At 38.8% G+C, this 15278-nt stretch overlaps 1 protein-coding gene across 1 annotated transcript in view; it reads left to right on the top strand.

The window, feature by feature from the left end:
• Nucleotides 1–15278, top strand: part of Pard3b (par-3 family cell polarity regulator beta) — a 992131-nt gene that overhangs the window by 135638 nt on the left and 841215 nt on the right. The gene's annotated exons all lie outside the window — the stretch shown is intronic.

Raw genomic sequence — 15278 nt, 5'->3', positions numbered from 1 at the left:
AAGTTTGGGGACTTGTTTGTGGGGGCCTAATTAGCAGACTCTTCATTCTCAAGAGTTCCATTATATCTGAATAAATTAGTGTCAGCCACAGAGGCTTTTGGAGTTGTTGCTGCTGCTGTTGGCTCTGGAGTTTATTCCAGACAGTTGCTAAATATTCATTCTAATGCCTGAGTTTGAACATGTTTGTGTTTACATTGAGAATATACTGGGGAATAGATGACTCATGAAGAACTATGGCGTAGATTTTTCTCAAAGTAGAAGTCACACTTTATTGTGTCTTTCTTTCATTGGTAACCCCCACCCCCACTCCAGAAGAAAAGAAGAGTGTTCCATTGAATATTTAAGAAACTTTAAAAATACTCTTACCTATTTGAGAATAATTCATCACAAATGTAGTGATTTAGTGGAGCTTTGCTTTGTTTTACTACTTTAAGAAAGGTATAAAAGTCAACTATATCATGGCTATACCCTGGATTATTGCCACGGAAATTACTCTGATTAATATAAACTCTAGGTTGTCCTCAGAAATGGAACTCCTTCCAAGGTTTGTTCCGTACACTCTTAGCACTGTTTGTAGGTTTTTTTTTTTAAATCTGTGTCATGTTTCTCTTTATTGTTTTCTGAAGTTTAAGGTGTGTGTCTGTATTTCAAGCGTATGTAAATCTTTTCAAACAGGTTTTGTATTTTATATTTTCTCTTGGCTCTTGGCTTGAGTGGCTCTGTATGGTAGTCAAACTTTTCATCAGAATTGTGGCCCCTTGAAGGCAGGTACTAAAGATCCTTAGCTCTTTTACATTCCGTGTGTATCAGCTAAGACATTTAATGACTGCTCTTTTGTTGTGGTTTTTGGAGGTAGGGTTTCATTCTAGCTGGTTTGATTGGCCCTGAGCTTAAGAAGTTCTCCCACCTCAGCCTCGTGTGTACTGAGTTTACAGCCTGAGCTATAGTGCATAGGTAAGCAATATCACATGAATCCCTCCCCCTCATCGCACCAGGAGATGGTTGTTCATGTGTTTTTCCCACCTCACCTTCTGCTTCCTCCCTGGGCACACCTTCCTGCGAGGTAGCTGAGATGTTTGGCAATCACATCTCAAGTTCCACTGCCAGTGTGTTCATAGAAACAGCAGGAAAATGCGACATTTTAAAAGGGACAGAAGAAACTCTTTCACCCTAACCTCCCCCCAAACCGCAGTTCAGGAAGGGAGTTTCTGTTAACAGCTGGGGAGATCTCCAGTCCGGCACTTTCCGCTGCTGCATTCTTTCTCTGCTTCTGCAAAGTTTTTAAAACCATACCCTGTTCTTTAGCCACAGAAGAAGCCTTATTGGGCTTAGTCTTTTTTGTAATAGGACTTGACTCTGTTATTAAATAAGGAGACAGAGGGAGATAATCATTAAAATCTTAGCAGAGTATACAGATATGTTGAATATAGCAACAAGTATTCTTCCAATGTACTTTCATGCCTCTCCATGAAGCCTGTCATTGTTCGACACAATCTGTGAGGATTTGATTTTTGGTGTTGCCTGAAAAAAAATCATTCTGGTGTCTTTCTTTTAAAAAAATGGTAGAAAAGAGAGAATTTTTGTTTTTCCTGATGCAGTCTTGTTTCCTCACAGTTCTTGTGTCCGCATGGAGCAAAGCACAACCTAGTGTGTTTCCTTTCTTTTCAGTCCCGTTTGAACGTGGAGTAGTTTCCTTGGATGGCTTGTGTATGCCCTGTGCCATATCAAACCTGCCCAAGATTGTCTGAGGCATAGTTGGGTTTTTATAAGCACCTATTTGTAAATTGGTTGCCTAATACTCTTTCACATATAGAATATGGACAGACAGCAGGCACAGACACACTTGTGTGGATGAACATGATCATCATGCTAAAGTCATAACACTTCCTTTGCTAGGATAGGCTACCCGCAGCAGGGAGTGGCAATGAGGGCCCATTGATAGCCTAGAAGCAAGGCATGAAGCAGCAAAGACACACATCGTGAATTCAAAAGTAGAATCAGCTAACATCGCTTCGCTTATGGAAAACCCACCTGTGCAGTTCAATAAAGGCTAAAAGCTAAAGGTGGAATGGTTTGATGTAAAATCACAGAAGGGTCTAATAGAATTGATTTAGTTTGCTGACAAGGTGTCTTCTAAAATACATGGTCTTGTTGCCCAATATCACACTTTTAAAACAGTTACATTGTGATCTGTTTTACTAGTTTTTGGCATGGTTGAAGAAGACAACTTCAACATAATATGGAAATATGAAAATACGTAACTTTTATGAGAATGGAATTGCTGCCATGACTTTATTAATTATGAAAGTAAACCTCTACTATATAGTACATCACCACAGGAATAGGGAGGGGCTATGCTTGCAGACAGGCCAGGAGTTCTTGTTGACTTGCACAACTGTGCATTGACCTTTGAATGCCAAGTGTCGTCTAGTTCTCAAGTCTCACACTATCAGCTCAGCTTTGTCTGTGCTTGGTATAGGTGCCTGTTAGACAGAGTGTAAGTGGTTCAGGGGCAGAAGAGTACCTTGGCAGATGGGGCCAAGGAATGCCCCAGAAATCACACCACGCAACAGATGCAACACAAGAGATTTATTGTGAGGTAGGCAAAAGGCCACCTCTGAGAGGAACAAGAGAAAGAGATAGAGAGCTAGAAAGAGATAGAGACAGACACACAGCGATAGAGGCAGAGAGGCACAGGCAGAGAGCAGGCTGTTAGGGCAGGAGCTTTTTGAAGGGTGTGTGTGTGTTGTATTTGGTGGCTGATTATGCATCCCTGGAGGCAGACTGGGAGATCACCTGGATCCTAATAGCAAGATCTTCATCTGCCTTAACCTCAAGCTCAACAGTTTGCTTGATGGCAAAATGTTGATTACTGTGGTGTTAACATAGAAGAAGTATGCGCTAAATGTCCATTGCTGTCTTTTAATATTATGGTACTGTCATTACTGTATTTTTACTTGTGCGTTTCAAGTACTAAACTGCTTGAATTTAAATACTGGAGTATCAAAGAACTATCTTCATGTACGTTTTAATAGTTTTTTTTTAAATCTTATAAAATTTGTTTTAAAGTTATTACATTGCTCAAAGTAGTTTTATAAGAAGATATTTGATTAATATGACACAACATTTGGATTAACATATTATTATTATGTGAGAAATGAAAATACCAGCAGGACTAAATTTAGAATGAGAACACTTATGAGAACACATTCTCTGTAGCACACTTAGCATTCAAGGATCTCACATTGTATTCAAATGGGGAATAGTGTGCACACTAACAACCCGAAACAATACACATGGCCGCAGCTGCTGTCTGAGAACACTCTGTTGCCCTCTAGTGGACGGCACTGCTCAGACGCCCCTTCCTGCATTTGAAATTCGACACTACCCCATTTGAAAATATTATTTGTCTTTTTAATGCTCACAGATCAGAAACGGGGAGTATAGCCAGAGTATACACATACCTACCTGTGCTCTCTGAGTTTTCTAAAAAAGCTTTTGTCAACCTTGTTTGTGTTCTGGGTTTCTCACCTTCCCTTTCACTGACGGCAGAATCGATGTGATGATGTACGTAGTGATTGTCAGTGTGTAATTACATGTCATGGTGTGCATTGTGTTTGCTTGGGAAATGGGGGTGCTATGTTAACTGTTTTTAATGATCCCTAAACTATTACCACTTTTAAAGAACCCTGAGTTACTTTTGAGTACTTATTTTATTAGTGACACTTCCACCACAGCAAAAGGTGTTTGTTTTAAATCTACTATCTTCTTAAATAGTGATACGGTAATTTTGATTCTAAAAGATTGACACTGTTTTTTTGGGGTCTTGAAGTTATGATCTTGCCTGGGGAAGCTTTGGCAGTGCTTCAGAAAAACGGGCAAAAGTTTGTAAAGAAGGAAAGAGATAATTTGTGAAGATCCATGTTTCAAGAATGACTTTCTGCCTATAGAGTTATGAAATGATAGACTCTTAGACCTAAATGGGCTAGCCTTCGCATCTTCCCAAAGGGAATACCAGAGTCAGATCCAAATGGACTAACCTTAGCATCTTCCTAAATGGAAATATCTGAACCAGGGAAATCTCTTGGACTCCATGTCTGTGCCTGATTTTGTTGCTGAGTCCAGTCTTTCATTTCCTCCTTGGATTCTGACCACAGCTGCAGAGATCAAAGCTGGTGTTGCAGGGTGACTTCTGCCAGAGGACTTCCTTGTATTCTGTTTTTTTTTTCTCTCTTATGTCAATAGGATATCCTTCCCCGAGCCTTTGATGCTTGAATTGAGCATTTATTTCAAAATTTTAATCATTTATAAGCACAGTTCACTTTTTATCTTTTCATATGTATTTATTCCCCTCTTTGCATTTCCAGAGATACAAATTTTAAATTAATAAAATTCTAGGCTATGACTATGGTAACTGATAGGTAACTGATCTTATGTCTAGTCAGCTTCTTAACTCTTACCTGTGCTAACTATGGGTTAAGAGATTAGATTCTGAACAAATTTAGCTCATTTCTTGGCCTTTTTCCCCCCTGTATTGCTTTCAGGCACTTAACCCCTTTCTTTGTGCCATGGTTTTCTCATGGGTAATTGGAATTAAGAAATAAAAATGTAGTATGTTTATGTTATATTAAATCATGTGTGATAACCTAGCCATGATTTAAAGCCAAATGCTCAGGAGAATGTACACAAAATCATCCATAATGTTAGGTGCTGTTATGTGTTGTCTTCTTCTTTCAAACTATGCTACCCTAGTCAGCAACTCCAGCTCCACCTCTACCAGCGGGGGCGAGGCCACAAGAGCCTTAGCTAGAGAAAATTCTTTTCTCTCAGCACCTACTCTCAAAGCATCTAAGAAAACTCTAAATCTCTGTCCCTCTAAAGAACACAAGATTTCAAAGGTTGAGGTGGAATCCTGCTTCCCAGAGAGGCTGAATAGCAAGCGCTTCCTAGCTCACCTCCTTGCATCTCTAATAAGTCCTGTGTCTCCTCGCTTTATAAACCCTTCTTCCCCTGACTCCTTCCTACAACATCCTGTCAATTAGTTGCTGACTCAGCTGCCAGATAGCAGGTGGATTTTATTTAATAAAACACATTTTTGCATCATTTTACCAGTGTTCCAGAGCATAAACAAAAGTAACATACCTTATTATAATATCCTACAACAGTTATATATTATATTTAGCATATGACTATTAAGGTAGATTGGGTTTACATTATTCTAAAAGTTTTGCTTAAAGCATATCCCTTCTAGGAATGTGACTTGCAAACTGTGTTTTCAAATCTGGAATCTGTGGATTCAGCTAACTGTGGATCAAAAGTATTCAAAAAAATGCTAAAAACCATGAGTCCAATTTACTCGAATTTGCCACATCAGGTGCTTCACTGAATCTGTACCTATGAAATGGGGTGTGAGCAGGTCCACAGTCTCTTCTCCAACATTTGCTCCACCATTGTTATCCCTAAGCCTGGGATGTTTTGTACCTGTTGTCACAATATGTTGGCTTTACCTCCTCTTGTCATTATCACACAAGCAATTTAATGTATGTAACAACTATTTAAATGATGTTTATACTCAGTTAAGTATGCTTAGTAAGGTGCCCTTGACTTTCAGTGCAACTTTTTGTCCATTAGGGACATGGGCATCTATCCATAGAGGTTGGTGTCTAAGTGCATTCTGGACCCAACTTCTCTGGATGCCAAAGGATAACTGTACTGAATGATGTCCAAGCCTCATATTCATAGATTCTGTTTCAAGGTCCTAGAATACCCCCAGCTGCCTAAAGCATCCTAAATGACAGAGGTAATAATTTTTCTATTCCTTTTACATACACCTTCCAATTGCCCCATACTTTAGTGTTTCCATGTTTAGTGTGCATACGGATCCTTGTCCGTGTTCTCTGCATAGTTAGGATTCATTTTGTATTGGGTTATAACACTTTTACCTCTTTGAGGGTCTCAGTTTTGCCTACTGCTTAGTTCCAGTGCCTTTAACTGTGAATGCCCTTCCTAGCTATACAGAAAGTTATAGAATGAATGAATGAACACTTTTTGGTATTAAATGATCACTCAGAATTTCAGTTTCCTCACTGGTGAAATGAGAATGGTAAATGTTTTTAGTGTCACAGGGTAAGTTATAAGCAGTGTTTGACAATTCAATAAAAACAGTAAAGCACTATGTTCATATGAAAAATGAACTTGTACCTCCTCAATTTTTGTTGGTCTTTCGATAGCCAGGTCAGACTATTTTTAATAATCAATATTTTCAGATCACCTCAAACTTAAGTGGCTTTTGGAGTACTGTAACTTCATATACATAATATTTTAATATGAGCATTAATATTTGTCTTTTAGCATTTTGAACTTCTTAGGCTTTTATTATATAGCTTATTTATTATATAGCAAGCTTATTTGCTTACCTCTCTTCCTGAGTGTTGGTTTCAAAGGTATCTGCTACCACACGCTGCTTGTACTTTGGTTTTAATAAACATCTATGACCTTAGTCAATGATAAAATTCAAACTAAAATTGAGGGCTTCTACCTTTGTTCCAAGAAATGATGTTGTCCTTTTTAAATATGGCAATAGGTAGCAGTGTGCAGGCATGTCCTAAACCCAGAGGAGCACTTGGTATTAATACCATTGTGACCTTTCTATGGTGAAGATGAATGGTTTTGGGAGATAATAACTAAGACTAAAATGATACTAATGATGGCCAAGTCAAATATGGGCTCCCCAGTGCTTTCTGCAACTTACGTGGTTGGTTATCACTGCATGGGTATGAGTGAACATGAGCCAAGAGTACCTCCCTGTACAGAAGTGGTGGTGTGTCCTTCTGTTCTTGGTCAGAAGAAATCCTCAGGCCTGATGGCCCTGCTCATATAGCTACTTACTTTAGTGCAACAAAAAGTATACAGAGAAGGTTTGCAAGAATCAGATTTGACAACCAAAAGATCCTATCATGTCTGAGATCATAACAGTGCTTTACTTAGGGCTAGAAAAAGAGTCAGAGAATCCACCCTTTACTTCGCAATGTTCCCTTATCCATAAATTGTCTTGCTGGACTCAGTCCTACAAATTTTCTTTCTCACTTTAATTTCCTTTAAAGCTGTTTGTATAGGTATATATCTCTGCCAAGATTATGGGACAATCAGTATTTACAGAAACATTTATTTCTAATTATGTAACTTACAGATTAAAATCCCACTACAGTATCTTAAATTATATCAAAAGAAAACTTCGGGACTTACAAAATACCTTCTCTTAAAAATGCAAATGTCTGCAAGTGCTAATTGATGAGCCATCAAGTGTGTATTAATTAGACTATTCCACTAACACCACTTGGATCCAGCTCCATCAAAGCAAGGTAGTTGATATCTTGTAGAGGACTGGGATTTTATAGTGTGGTCATAAGTTTTTCTAAATATTCTATCATTTCTCATTTACAAACTTTCTTATTATATGGCCAGCTATCCTTGTCCCAGATGCATTGAGAAGGCTTAAAGGAAACAAACTATGCAGTAACACTTAGGACTGTGACATGCTGAAGAAATTGCCTTTGGGCTTAGTTCTCTGAAGTATTAATGTATGCGCTTCCTTGTAAACCAGAAGGACTGACGGTGATGAGAGAAAACCAGGCTACCCAGGAACTTGAGAGAGCCTTAGAAAGAAAGAAGGTGGCCTGTGTCAAAGGACCTCTCTCTTCTCTCAAGGAGATCCTCAGGAGGAGATAATAGCAGGAGAGTTCAGAGAGAGAGAGAGAGAGAGAGAATAGGGTGCTCTGTAGAAACGCAATGGGTAGGAAGACATACTCAGAGTTATACATTCAAACAGCAAACTGCAGACTGTAGTGGAAGGACAGTTGCCTCTAGCTCCTAAAGCCTTAGATCTTAAAATGTGTGTGTGTGTGTGTGTGTGTGCATGTGCGTGTGTGTGTACATGTGTTCACTAGTTAATTATGTAAAGTAGGTTTTAAGAAATGGGCAGAAGGGGTGCTTTCAAGGGGTGGAGAGGAGAAAAGGCAGGATGGAGAACACGTGCTTCAGGAGAGAAGAGATCTAAAGGAATACACTAGGAAGTTATAAAACACAAGACAGCTAAGCACTATAGACCCCATGATCCAGGGAGGGTAGGAGCGGCCTCCAGCTGGCCAAGGAGTCTGCTGTTCAGACTCCTTGGTTACTTATGGAGCCCAACAAACTGTTCAGTTCATTGGAAGTTTCACAAAAAGGTATGAGCTGTGTAAAAATCTGAACTGGTATTTATAACACTTCTGTGGGGTACTCATGCCAAACTTTGCATAAATACCATATTTTATAAATACATTTTTAGTGAGCAAGATTTTTCAATTTCCCTACCCTCTTAAATTATAGTATATTTTAAAGTCTCTACGTGTATGATTTTTCTGCCTAAGAAGAGAGTGTATCTTTTCCATGATAGGATCCAGGCTCCCTTCACTTAGGGAAGCATGACTAAATTTCTGAACTGAATACTGACAGTTTGAACATTTCATGTTTTCCTTTTAGATCTCCTTCGTTTGATGTTACCAATCAGTTTCGAATGATCAAGTGACATTTCCTAAGCAATAAAGAGGAAACCCCTCTTGTGTAGACTTCAGTGGCAGAAGCAGGTTCAGATACGTTTTCTTTAGTGATCTCAACCTGAAGTATATTACAATTTAAATACAGATTTTTATGCAATCTTAACTATAAACAAACTGGAATGACTTAAAAAGTGTGATAGAAGATGATTTTCACAACCCAAATATCTGAAATATCCAGACACACAAAACCTGAGGCGTCTCATAGTTCTTACTTGATAATAGGGTTAGACCTTGTTTCTTCTAGACCGACAGCTTAGTGGGCCACTGTATTCACTCGAAAAGGAAGCTAGCGTATGCTGGTATAATGAGATTTTCTAAATAGGTCGCCTTTTAAATGGAAATTATACCAAGCCTGTGGTTAACTCCTGTAAAAATGAAAGTGTGTACTGCTTTTGGTGATGAAAAAGGAGAGAAACATCTTAGTGCAGAACCTCAAAGTGAAGGTCTCAGAAATGTCCTTGGTTCTCTAGCCAAAATGCCAAAAGGAGCTGGCATCCAATCTGACTGGACATCCTTGAGGCTGTACAGAAGCGTGTGGCTTGAACTCCTTTTAGACCCTAGTTCAGTGGGTCACACTGAAGTGGGTCATAACCCCTTTGGGGGTCAAATGACCTTTTCACAGTGTTGCCTAAAACTATTGGAAAACATGTATATTTACATTGTGATAATATTAGCATAACAGTAGCAAATTACAATTCTGAAGAGGCAATGAAAATAATTGTATCGTTTGGGGTCACCACAGCATGCTGAACTGTATTAAAGGTTCACAGCTTTAGGAAGGTTAAGAACCACTGGTTTATAAAGTCTTCAGAAGTTTATTAAGTGTTGATTCATTAGGCTTTACTCTTAAGTGTAATAGATTAGATTAATCAGAACTCTTGGATGTCTAAGGAGCTTGAAGACACAGGTTTCTATTTTATAAGTAGTTTCTCATCTAGACCTCAGGGAAACAACGGCGGTTCTATGAAGTGATAGGTGAAGATCTTGCATATTCTTTATCCAGTTTCCTGAACAGTGATATCTATGCTTTCTCTTCAGTTTTAGTGCTTTTCCTAAGTGATTTTAAGGTCTCTACTCTTGAGGGTAAAATGCTACAGTAGTCTTGATTAGGGTGTAGTTGAAGCATTAAGAAAACACTATTTTCTCTTGGTCAAAGGAATGAAATTTACCTCTGACTTTGGGTAGGGACCTAACATTCATGTGTGTGTGTGTGAATGTGTATTTGTATGTGTATGTGTGTGTATGTGTGTACACATGTGTGTGCACACACATACATGTATATACATTTGCATGCTAGGTTCTGCTTATGAAAGGAACAAGTATATTTTGTCTTTCTCTTTCAGATCACCTTACTAAATACTACATCTTACAGACTTTTTAATTTTCCTGAGAATTCAGTTTTCTTTACAGCTGAGTAAATCCCCTTGTGTGCATGTTTCTCATATTCATTATTCAGCAGTTGATAGACATCTAAGCTAATTCCCTTCCCTTGCTGTTGTGAATAGTGTGGCAACAGGTACAGGTCTCTTTGGCAGGATATGGAGTTCTTTGGATATATGTCCAGGGGCAGGCTAGTTCATTCTTATGGGGAAAGAACACCCTTCTCACTGCTGGCCAGTACGCATATACAGAGTAGTGTCATCTTTATGGAAACCAGGATAGATCTTTCTCAAAACAAGACTAAAGCTGTGTCACCTAGCTATACTTATGTGGTCTGTTCCCTAGTCTTTGTAACTTCTCAGGTGAGACATTTGTGACAAACTATTGTAGGCAAACATTTAAAAAAAAAATAAAAAGCAGAGGTAAACTCTAAGATCCTTGAAGTTTGCTAGAACCCACAGGGAAAGGCGACAGACAGTCTTTGCACTCTCTCTCTCTCTCTCTCTCTCTCTCTCTCTCTCTCTCTCTCTCTCNCTCTCTCTCTCTCTCTCTCTCTCTCTCTCTCTCTCTCTCTCTCTCTCTCTCTTCGATGTGAGGTGATGGCAGCTCTGTTGCCCCAGGGATCTCGGTGGTGAGGTTCTTCGATTTATTTCTTCAGAATCATCTTGAAAAAATACGGAGCCTTGACTCAACAGCCCTTCTTCTCTTAGTATTTAGTTATTGCAATGATGATTAAAAGTCGGAAGAAGAGATGTCAAGATGTCCCTGGAACAGCAAGGGTGACCCAGAAACTCCCAGGGAGCAGTGGGCCCTCAATGTGTGGTAATAGAATTTTTTCTTTCCTCCAAGGAAACAGGAAGGCCTGCTCTTTAGACACTGAGAACATTTGTTTGTGCTTTTGTGTGACACAGTCAATGCATTTCATATCCAAGTAATGTAAAAGACATTGGCATTCCCTATTGTGAAATTAAAATCATGACCATCTGTTTTGAAGTGGCTGCATGACAATATTAGAGTTCTTTGGAGTAGCTACAGGACTTACCTTTTTCTTAAGGACAGAATAATTTGGAACTGAGGTCAAGTGAGTGGAACACCAGAAGGATTTGTATTGAGATGGGTAGATTGATGTGACTAGTTAGGAGTAATTTGCAGATTCAGTAGGCTGATGACTGCCTTTTGTTTTGTTTATTTGTGTTTTGATTTTAAGTTCTGTGATGTGACGAACATTAAGAAACAACACAGAATAATGGGCATAAGAAGGGGTAGCAAAGAGATAGGTGCTTAAACCTTAGAATTGTGTATACAGAAGTTTTTGTGTGTTGTGTAGCTTAAAACCTGTGTAATTTTTGCAACTTTAATATTTAAAATTAATATTTAAATAGAAGTAGAATATTAAGATCTTGAAGTAGTATTCTTCAAACCTTTGCTGTTGTTTGGAAGTCAAAAGCTGAAAATGAATACTAGAATAACTGAAATGAGTACTTGGCAAAACATGTTCCCCAGTAAGTTTAATTTAACATACCTCTTTGGGTTTTCTAAAACTAAATATTTTTTCTTTTAAATGGAGAATTGCTTCTTGCCTGCAACTACAGTATCTGATAGCCTAAGGTTGTCAAAAAATAAATAAGGTTAATTTAAGATTTAGACTTTTAAAAAATGGAAAATGTAGTTTTAGAACAGTGAAAATTTTGGCTGAAATACACTGGGCACTGTTTTGACAGTCGTGTACTTTATAAGAAATAAATAGCACAAAGGCTTTTAAACGTTAGTAGTATCTCCATATAAGGAGAGGAATGTAGGACTGAATTGAATTTTTGATACACAATCTTTTATTATGACATCGGGTTGATTAATACCTCAGCCAAATCATTGTTTTAAAATAAATACCTCTTTTTGCTGTCCATTAGATGTGGAGCTGTAAGTACAGACTAAACCTGCATCTCCTTTGTGCTTCTCGTCATTGGCTTTGGGGCAATGCCAGTGTCTTAGTTATACTGTTTATAGTCGAAATGGTTTAGGAATTTATCTCGGGCAAAACAGTTGCAAAGACCTTCCTGATAGATCAGTGATACACACAGTGTTGGATAGGTTGTTAAGAATAAAAGGTGGCACTCTAGGACTCTTGAGCATGAGGTGCCTTTCTGAGGTTTTTCTTTTGTTCTGAAATGAGTTTTTAAATGTTCCTAAATTAATACTTGTTAAATATCAAAACATTTTAAATATGATAAAATACAAAGGTGAACACTACTCAGCTCATCTTTTTTCCCCACTTCTCACTTTTTTTTATTAAAAATTTCTGCCTCCTCCCCACCTCCCATTTCCCTTCCCCTCCCCCCACTTCCCTCCCCTTCCTTCTCCAGTCAGAAGAGCAGTCAGGGTTCCCTGCCATGTGGGAAGTCCAAGGTCCTCCCCCCTCTATTCAGGTCTAGGAAGGTGAGCATCCAAACAGACTAGGCTTCCACAAAGCCAGTACGTGCAGTAGGATCAAAAACCTATTGCCATTGTCCTTGGCTTCTCATCAGCCCTCATTGTCCGCTGTGTTCAGAAAGTCCAGTTTTATCCCATGCTTTTTCAGTCCCAGTCCATCTGGACTTGGTGAGCTCCCATTAGATCAGCCCCACCGTCTCAGTGGGTGGGTGCATCCCTCGTGGTCCTGACTTCCTTGCTTATGTTCTCCCTCCTTCTGCTCCTCATTTGGACCTTGGGAGCTCAGTCCGGTGCTCCAATGTGGGTCTCTGTCTCTATCTCCATCCATCACCAGATGAAGGTTCTATGGTGCTATGCAAGATATTCATCAGTATGGCTATAGGATTGGGCCATTTCAGGCTCCTTCTCCTCAGCTGCCCAAGGAACTAGCTGGGGACATCTTCTTGGACACCTGGGAACCCCTCTAGAGTCAAGTCTCTTGCCAACCCTCAAATGGCTCCCTTAATTAAGATATATACTTCCCTGCTCCCATATCCACCCTTCCTTTATCCCAACCATCCCATTCCCCCAAGCTCTCCCCATCCTCCCCTTCTCACTTTTCTCTCCCCATCTCCCCTTACCCCCATCCCACCCCACCCCCAAGATCCCAATTTTTTGCCCGGCAATCTTGTCTATTTCCAATATCCAGGAGGATAACTATATGTTTTTCTTTGGGTTCACCTTCTTATTTAGCTTCTCTAGGATCATGAGTTATAGGCTCAATGTCCTTTATTTATGGCTAGAAACCAATTATGAGTGAGTACATCACATGTTCATCTTTTTGGTCTTGGTTACCTCACTCAGGATAGTGTTTTCTATTTCCATCCATTTGCATGCAAAATTCAAGATGTCATTTTTTTTTTACCGCTGAGTAGTACTCTAATATGTATATATTTCACACTTTCTTCAGCATAAGTAAATATTGTTCAAAGGTGGGCATGTAAATTTCTTTTACAAAGGTGGGCACAATAAAATATGTATATATATATCAATACAAATTTATTTAGACTAATGTAATTTGTCATCTGTGCATGACACATCATACATGTGAAAGTCAGAAGACAACTTTCAGAAGTTGGTTCTCGTCTTCACCATGTAGGTCCTGGGGATGGAGCTCAATCATCAGGCTTGGTAGCAAATGCCTCTGCCTGCTGAGTCTCTTGTTTGAAAGATGTTTTCAAATGTCTACATTGCATTACATCCCTGTTTAAAACATTCAGCTCCCTTCTTTTGCTTTCTGTTTGAAAGTTCTGCTCTGATTCAGACCAAAAATTTCTCCTCCTACTGTGAATAAAATGTAAAAATAAAAGATGAAGTTGAGAGAATGGTATTGAAGGTATTGTGAGGTATTAAAGGGGAAGGGGGAGTGGCTGTGGTCTAAATGCATTGTATGAATGTCTGGAATCACAATAGAATAAATAGAATAAAACTTACCAAACAATCAATTAAACGGTTTTAAAACTTGTAGACAACTATTTTTCAAAATTTGGTATTTTGGGAAATGACTTCTAGCACCATAAATACAGCACAGAACTCCTCTAAAACATGCCTGGTAATGAGCGTAGCCGTGATGTGTGCAGGGCAGGAGCTTAGGATTGTTCTGATGTCTGGTAGAAAAAACTCCCGTGTCTCCTCTAAGAGACCACTAGTAAAATATTAGCTATAGTAGGCTTTTATGACATTTCTCCTTAAAAACAAACCTATTTTGTGTTAAATGTTATTTTTCAGGTTTAACTTTTTGCTTTATTAATGAAACATAATTAAATTTATTTTTGTATTGACTTATTTAAAAACATTATTATCAACTCTTTGAGAATTCATACAATGCATTTTGGTCATATTTACCTCTTTCCTATCTCCACCCAGATCTCCTCCTACTTACTCAACTTCATGTAGATTACATTTATTTTCTCCTAGTCTGAAAAGAAATGTATTGGGAGATAAATTCTTCTGAGGAACTACTTTTAAAGTTTATTCTTTGAGTATTTCACATACGTATACAATGTGCTTTTATTCCTGCCTCCAATAAGAGCTTTCCATATGTGTATGAGTGTAGGGCTCTCCAGCCACTGGGTACCGCATCTCTGAAGAAAGCTTGCTCTCCCTTGTCCAGCAGACATCAGCTGCTAATATCTTCTCCCTCATGGTGTGGATAGCCTTCTTCACAATGGGACTGTTGACTAGCTTGATCTCATGAGGGCCTTGTGTAGGTATCCCAGCTGTGGAGTTCATGGGGGCAACAGCCCTGTGATGACTGGAAGACAATAGTCTGCGTCATTATGGTGTGTGTGTAAAATGACACAGGTTCTTCTTGAGAAGGAGACGGGAGGAGGGAGATGTTGGGCTGGGCAGCCAAGAGAGGACAACTAATCTATTTCTGTTGCTTTGTGCTCTTGGCGAATTTTTTAATGTTATGAATTTCTTTACTTTTATGAATGTTTTTAATTTCTGTAGCGTTGCCATGCATTATTCAAGATTGTAAAATGATTTGAATTTCAGGAGCAGACAGGTTTCTGATGAGGGTTTCAAGCTGTGTAATTATGAAACCCATATAGGTTAAAAGTTCAGAACTCGTTAGCCTAATCATTTAAAAATAACCAATTTATAAGCATGGCATTTCATTTTAGAGGGGCACAATTACAATATATATCTGACTGGAGAACTCCCGGATTGCTGTCTGTATTCAGTCCTGCTGTCCGTATTCAGAACTTTCCGTCACAGGACTAGATTTTGAATAAAGTAGATCAGCGATCCCCAAGAATGTTTAGATGAATAGAAATGCTTAGCACCATTAAAGATTTTGACTTTTTGATACACATAAAAATGAGCTTTGAA

This window comes from Alexandromys fortis, unplaced genomic scaffold (genome assembly GCF_014885135.2).
Source record: "Alexandromys fortis isolate MF-2015 unplaced genomic scaffold, M_Fortis_MF-2015_v1.1 scaffold_40, whole genome shotgun sequence".
Classification (NCBI taxonomy): domain Eukaryota; kingdom Metazoa; phylum Chordata; class Mammalia; order Rodentia; family Cricetidae; genus Alexandromys; species Alexandromys fortis.
This window is presented reverse-complemented; position numbering and strand designations above follow the sequence as displayed.